At 41.7% G+C, this 5,000-nt stretch overlaps 1 protein-coding gene across 2 annotated transcripts in view; it reads left to right on the top strand.

Annotated features, from left to right (window-relative positions):
* LOC113810988 (protein SSUH2 homolog) overlaps positions 1-5,000 on the top strand; it is a 630,727-nt gene that overhangs the window by 479,124 nt on the left and 146,603 nt on the right. The window contains exon 1 of one of the 2 annotated variants that reach the window (XM_070128775.1): positions 4,615-5,000. This exon is cut by the window's right edge and continues 68 nt beyond it. The exons of the other annotated variant lie outside the window; for it this stretch is intronic. The gene's annotated coding sequence lies outside the window, so the exon portion shown is untranslated. Of the gene's footprint in view, positions 1-4,614 lie in introns of those variants that run through there. 2 annotated transcript variants of the gene reach the window in all.

Below are 5,000 nucleotides of genomic sequence, written 5' to 3'. Positions count from 1 at the left end.
CTGCGCGGGATGATGGCCGCCGCTACTTGTCCGAAACTTCCCCACTTTGGCTGAGACTTCGTGGCTTCCGGAGTATCGTCTGTGCTTGCTTGCTTGCTTGCTTCGTCAGCTGAAATATCTACTCTCTTACCTGCTTGTTTGCGTGCTTGGCTTGGGCTGCTTGTGGACCCTTTATCTCGCCTTTGTTGATTGTTATTTTGCTTGGTGTCTGAGTCCATAATGCGAACATTTTTACTTGTCCGTTTGCGGTGCTTGTTCTCCACGCTGGCTCTTTTCTCTTGCTGGCTGGGTGTCGGCGTGTTCGTTTTGTTTTGTTTTCTTTGTTGTTGTCTTTAAAGCTGTGTGGTTTTTATACGTATATTTTTTTTTCTTTTTTTTTTTTTTTTTTGGTTTTGTCTTTAAAGCAGTGTGTTTGTCATTTGTTTACTTTTCGCGTTCTTGTCTATAAAGCATTGTGGTTTTAGTTATATCTTTGTCTTTTGATTTCTTGTCCTTCAGGTAATGTTTTTATTCGTTTGTTTGTTTGTCTCTAAAGCGAGGTGTTTTAATTCGTCTGTATGTCTTTTGTTTTCTTGTCCTTGAAACTTTTTTTTCTCTCTCTCTATTTGTGTTTTGTTTCCTTCATATTGATATTCTTTAATTATTTGTTTACCCGTTGACTCATATCTCCTTTTTATTTTTAATCTTTGTGTTTATCTTTCTTTCTTTGTTGATTTCCATATCTTTCCTTTCTTGAATATCAAATTCCTTACCTGTTTTATACATTTACTTATATAAGTAATTTTTTCCATTTTTCAAAATTCATTTGGCCGGTCAATCATTCATTTACGCTTTTTTTTTTCTTCTTTTTCTTACCAATCAATCATTCATTTACGCATTTTTTTTCTTTTTCTTACCAATCAATCATTCATTTACGTATTTTTGTGTTTTCTTTTTCTTTTCTTTTTTTTGTAATCAGTCTCGCCACCTCATAGCTTCCCGCCGCGGACTGGTTCATGAGGACAGTTACCCTTCTGTTCGTCTCGATTTATGAACATTTTAAGCGTTTCGGACGAAAAACAAAGGGCAATAAATTCACGGCATGTAAATATAGCGAAGGAGGAGGAAAGGGAGTGTGTATGTAAACCGCAAGAAGAGAAGCTAACGAGGAAGGGAGACGGAGGAGGAGTGATAGAAGAGGAGAGGGAAGGACAAGTAGAAGAAACAGGTCCTTCTATTGGCATATCCATAAAAAAGTCGGTATTTTACGAGGGAAAAAGACCACTCGCACGCACCCACATTTAATAGTCCGGTTAAATTGTTCTTTTTTATCATTTCTCAACATGCAACATTTTGATTGGAGAGCGAAGAGCCCCCGAAGACAGACGAAGCACGGGATGCGCAACGCCCGAGTAGCGGCGTGTTCGCGTGTGTTGATGTTTCGGTGTGGGAAGCGCGGGATTAATCGAAGGTGAAATTATACGTAAACTGCCTCAAAATACCGTAAATATAACTCGTTCGCTTAGCGTGTTGGTAAATGGCTTTAGAGATACGTTCTGTGGCTTATAGACTTCGGTTTAATGAGGCGCGTGAGGCATCGGGCATGAATAAGGCATTGTTTTGGAGTTCAGATCCCGAGGACGGCGTGTGTGTCGCATTCATCTCGCAAGGTGATCCGTCAGATGAAAGGCGGCGCGGGGAATCCCCTGGATGCCACCCAGTCGGCCAATAGAAGCTGTTTGTCGGGACTAACATTAACATAATATCAGGATGGTCATTTGCATACCGCCCGATTCCTTGCAACGAGGCCCGACGCCGACGCCCGCAGGTCTGCCGCCGCCCGCAACACACCGGTTCTTCTGCGCCTCCGGATGCGATCACGTCACCTTCGCCACCGCTTCGTAATGGTGTAAATGAATAGATGAATGAAATGAATAAACAAATGAATAATGATAATAGTTATGATAATAAATAACAATAATACCGATAACAGTGATGATAATAAATAACAATAATAGCGATAATAATAGTAATAATAATGATGATAATAAAAATGGTGCTAATGATAATAATAATATCAAATGCAATATAAACAACGATAATTGATATAGAGAATTAAAATGAGCCCCAAGACAAAGACCCCCCCCCCCCTCCCCCCAATGAGCGACGACCTTCAACCCGTAGCAGCATCGAAGAAGACCCTTTGCACGGACCCGACGAGACCTCAAGACCTTCCTGTAGGAGAGATTCCGTTCTGATGATTCCCTTACGCCGGCAGGAGGTGTGAGAGGGTGTTGTGAAAGGCTCGTGTGGCTGAGGTGTGTGTTGTCGGCAGGGGGCGTGGCTTAACGGGTCGGGAGGAAGATTGGGGGGGGTGGTGCGTCGTTGGGTCGTCGGGTCGTTGGGTCGTTGATGTGGTGTTTGGGGCGTGAGGTCGTCGATGTCGTGTAGATTAAATTAAATTAAATTAAATGTAGATTGGATTAAATTAGATGTGTTACTTATTATGGTGTTTGCGCGATGGTGAGTCAGGGAGACAGAGAAAAACATAATTATTCATATTATTATAGATCGATAAATCGTATTGATTATTAACTCTGCTTTTATGAGTATTGGCAACTCAGGAAGACAAAGAACACTTAATTATTAATATTATTATAGATCGATAAGATGTATTAGATATTTGATTTATTTGTACGAACGTTGGAAAGTCAAGGAGACGAAAAGTTTGTGTATTTTTATTACTTCAAGTAGATTAGATGTGTTAATTATCAAGTTCAGTAGCGTGAGCGCTGGTAAGTTGGAGAGAACAAGTGTCAAGTCATACAGCAGGGGATAGAGCTGTAGATGTTTCACTTTTTCATATGCCATGTTTTTCTTCTTTTCTTCTCATTCTTTTTCATTTTCTTTTCATTCTTCTTCTTCTATTTTTGCTTCTCCTTTTTTCTCATTATTTTTTCTTGTTCTTTTTAATTTTCTTCTAATTCTTGCTTCTTCTTCCTGATCTTTCTTCTTCTTCTTTTTAATGTTCATCTTCCTTTTCTTTTTTCTCATTTTCTTCTTTTAAATTTTCTTCTCCTTCCTGTTCTTCTTCTTTCTCATTTTCTTCTCCTTCTTCTTCTCCTCCCTCTTCTTCTTCTTTCTCATTTTCTTCTCCTTCTTCTTCTCTTTCCTTCCTCTTTTTATCCACGCTGATTATGTGATGACACAGTCTCCGTCTCAAGGATGCTTTTCGAGTGAGAGTCTCTCACATCCGGGCATCACGAAGTTCAAAAGAAGTTCACCCGACACTCATTTCTCATGTTACTCATAATTTCTCTTGAAACCCGACCTTCATTTTCCTCACATGCTTTCACACGCCTACACTTACCCGTCTGTGGTGCGCCCCCCCCCCCCCCCCCTTGTCCCTGTTTGTCCCCTGCCAATAAGAGGTTAGATGGTAGGGTACCGTAGTGAACCGTATTCATGTTGATAAATGTAGAAAGGTATAAATGAGGATAATGAGGATTAATGTCTTCACAATACGTGAGATTTATTTGACCTATTTTGATTATATCTTTGTTAGAAATACATGTGTATTTCTGACGAAGATATGTTCGAAACCGGTCAAATACATCTCTTGTATTTCTTCAAATATATTTTCGTCAGAAATACATGGCGTGTATATCTGACGAAGATCTATTCGAAATCGGTCAAATAAATCTCTTGTATTGTGTAGACATTCATTTTCATTTATACCTTTCTACATCAGTACCGCAGTCGCTTGCACCGAAGAGTCTAATGGAGCCAAACATATTCTGTGGCAGCATTCGTCCCATTCGTGTACAGTTTATGCCTTAGTATTATCACACACGCGGCAGCATATGCATATTGTAATTTCCAGATGCTGTCGGTTCGTTCAATTGTATCATATCGATTCGTTTTCAACTAACTTCCTATACACTTACTCGTGGTACATATTCGTTCTGCTCGTTTTTTGCCAAAGTACAAGTTGATATAAAGATTTAAGATAAAAAACATAGTAAGACCACTAACTTCAGGAAAACATTGAATTATTAATTGCGTACAGTACCCCATTACACCCCCCGAAAAAAAATATCTTTAAATGCATAAACAAAAGACAAAATAAAAAGCTATTATTCCGCACAAAAAAAATGGACAACAACTATGAAGTGCCTCCTCATGAATATATTTGCTTAGTGTTATATCAACATGATGTAGATTATTGTAAAGTTGTCTAGTAGCGCAACATACACTAGGACTACACACATGATCTCCACTAAATTACACAAATGATACCGCGGCCTCTAAGTGGTTTCGCACGGAAATCACGGCGCCCAGCCACGCCTTAATTGGGGCCGCCCTGAACAGTAGCAGCAGCGGCAGTGGCGTAAGTGAGAGGGACAGCCATAAGGCACAGTGCCATACGCGGCCAGTAATGACACCATTCCCGAGCCCCAAGAAGGTCGCCCGTACTGGGAGAGGTCAGCCCACGGTCAGCCCACGGTCAGCCCACCGTCGTAAGAGATGGTATGCAATTGGAGTCACGTTTGAACGCTGCACGGGCGCTGCATCCGGCGTGGCCACTCAGGCGGACTGGGATGGGCGGCGGTGACCTCCTGGCGGGCGGGGTGAAGGCAAGTGGTTCAGCTCAGTGACGAATAAGTCGGAGAAAATTGGGTTGGAATGATCCGTGGCGTAAAAATCCCGAGGATTGTTATGTATTCCGCACGCTCTGCTCGCCGTAGTAAAGCAGAATTGACAGTTGCCGGTCCCCATAAGCGCCGTACGTGCGCCACACCGCCTTTCCTAATTTCAAAATTGTCCTTTTTCCGGTAACGAACGCATCCCCATTTCTTGCCCTTCCCGCCAATAAGAGTCCGACTCAGGCTGTAGTTTAAGGAAGCGCAGAGAAAATAGAATTAGTAATAATTTTCACCGGCAGTCATCGCGTGAGTATCCTAGTGGCAGGGCAAGGACGATACCACCTTAGTTTCTCTGTGGATGTGGGACGAGGCGCA

The sequence above is a fragment of the Penaeus vannamei genome, chromosome 2 (assembly GCF_042767895.1).
Source record: "Penaeus vannamei isolate JL-2024 chromosome 2, ASM4276789v1, whole genome shotgun sequence".
Classification (NCBI taxonomy): Eukaryota; Metazoa; Arthropoda; class Malacostraca; order Decapoda; family Penaeidae; genus Penaeus; species Penaeus vannamei.
This window is presented reverse-complemented; position numbering and strand designations above follow the sequence as displayed.